Below are 2,605 nucleotides of genomic sequence, written 5' to 3'. Positions count from 1 at the left end.
ATGAATGAATATGGAGAAAAAATCAACAAGACTTAGTGACTGACTGAACATTCAATGATGCCGTGTATCCTAAAGGAAAGAGCATGGGCCTTGGGAGTCAGAGGACCTGCGTTCTAATCCTGGCTCTGTCACTTGTCTGCCATGTGACCTTGAACAAGTCACTTCACTTCTCTGTACTTCAGTTGCTTTATCTGTAAAATGGGGATTAAGATTGGAAGCCCCACATGGGACAGGGACCATGTCCAACCTAATTACCTTGCATCTTCTCCAGTGCTTGGAACAGTGCTTGACACATGGTAAGTGCTTAACAATTAACTCTAATAATAATTATTATTATGTGGGTTGAAGGAGAGAGATGAGTTAAAGATAATGCCAAGGTTATGAGTTTGGAGACAGGAAGGATGGTAGTGTTGTCAACAGTGATGGGAAAGGAGGGGGAGGATAGAGATTGGGAGAGAAGGTGAATTTGAGTTGGTGGTGAGACATCCAGGCCGAGATCCACTACCATGTTCAATCAGAATCCCTCATCTTATCCCATCTGGATTACTGCATCAACCTCCTTTCTGACCTCCCAACCTCCTGTCTCTCTCCACTTCAGTGCATACTTCACTCCACTGTATGAATTATCTTTCTACAGAATCTCTCTGGGCATCTTACCCCCCTCCTCAAAATTCTCCAGTGGTTGCCTATCAACATTCGCATGAAGCAAAAACTCCTCACTATTGGCTTCAAAGCTCTCCATCCCCTTGACTCCTCCTACCTAACCTCCCTTCTCTCCTTCTCCAGCCCACCCTGCACACTCCACTCTTCCACCACCACTAATCTCCTCACTGGGCCCCGTTCTCGTCTGTTCCGCTATCGACCACGTCCTACCTCTGGCCTGGAATGCCCTCCCTCCTCAAATCTGCCCAACTAGCTCTCTTCCCCCTTTCAAAGCCCTACTGAGAGCTCACCTCCTCCAGGAGGCCTTCCCAGACTGAACCCCCCTTCTCCTCTCCTCCTCTCCCCATTGCCCCTACTCCCTCCCTCTGCTCTACCCCTTTCTCCAACCCATAGCACTTGTATACATGTGTATATATTTATTATTCTATTCATTTTACCAATGATATGTATATATCTATAATTCTATTTATGTTTTGTTGTTATTGATGCCTGTCCACTTTTTTTGTTTTGTCTCCTGTCTCCCCCTTCTAGACTGTGAGCCCGTTGTTGTATAGGGATTGTCTCCATCCGTTACCAAATTGTACTTTCCAATCAATCAATCAATCATATTTATTGAGTGCTTACTGTGTGCAGAGCACTGTACTAAGCGCTTGGGAAGTACAAGTTGGCAACATATAGAGACGGTCCCTACCCAACAGTGGGCTCACAGTCTAGAAGGGGGAGACGGACAAGAAAACAAAGCATATTAACAAAATAAAATAAATAGAATATGTACAAATAAAATAGAGTAATAAATATGTACAAACATATATACATATATACTAATCCCGACTCTGCCATTTGTCTGCTGTGTGACTTTGGGCAAATCACTTCACTTAGAAGTGACTTGTTCCCTCATCTGTAAAATGGGGATAATAATGTTAATGATGGCATTTATTAAGTGCTTACTATGTGCAAAGCACTGTTCTAAGCGCTGGGGAGGTTACAAGGTGATCAGATTGTCCCACGGGGGGCTCACAGTCTTAATCCTCATTTTACAGATGAGGTAATGGAGGCCCAGAGAACTGAAGTGACTTGCCCAAAGTCACACAGCTGACAGTTGTCAGAGCTGGGATTTGAACCCATGACCTCTGACTCCAAAGCTCATGCTCTTTCTACTGTGCCATGCTGGGGATGAAGACTGTTAGCTCCATGTGGGACAGGGACTGTGTCCACCCTGATGCCGGCGCTTTGAGCAGTATTTTACACAATGTAAGTGCTTAACAAGTGCAATGATTATTATTGTTATTGTTGTTATTCCGGCTCCAAGGCCCGAGCCCCCTGTCCAAAACAATGAAGGGGCCGCAGTCACCGAGCAGGGGGCCTTCCTGGGGGTCGCGTCCCCCACCCTTCCCCGCCCACCTCGAGGGGAGGGGAGAGGGAGAGGGAGAGAAGAGGAGATTAGTACAGTGCTCTGAGCACAGTAAATGCTCAATAAATATGACTGACAATGAATGAATGAATGAATAAAGTTTATTTTCCTCATCTCCCTATCCCTTCCGTGTCACCTTGACTCACTCCCTTTGCTCTTCCCTCCCCTCCCCGCCCCACAGCACTTATGTATATATGTACATATCTATAATTCTATTTATTTATATTGATGCCTGTTTTCTTGTTTTGATGTCTGTCTCTCCCCTTCTAGACTGTAAGCCTTTTGTGGAAAAGGGATTGTCTCTATTGCTGTATTCCAAGTGCTTTGTACAGTGCTCTGCACACAGTAAGCGCTCAGTAAATATGATTGAATGCATGAACGAATAAATGAAGATCTTCTGAAGAAAGGATGAAGGATGAGATTGCCAGGAGGTAGAGAGATTGGTGCTGGAGAGGCTGATTTCTGAGTCACCAGTGTGGAGATGATAGAAGCGTGGTTCAGTGGAAAGAGCACGGGCTTTGGAGTCAGAGG

This window comes from Tachyglossus aculeatus, chromosome 4, assembly GCF_015852505.1.
Source record: "Tachyglossus aculeatus isolate mTacAcu1 chromosome 4, mTacAcu1.pri, whole genome shotgun sequence".
NCBI lineage: Eukaryota > Metazoa > Chordata > Mammalia > Monotremata > Tachyglossidae > Tachyglossus > Tachyglossus aculeatus.
Note: the sequence above shows the minus strand (reverse complement) of the source record.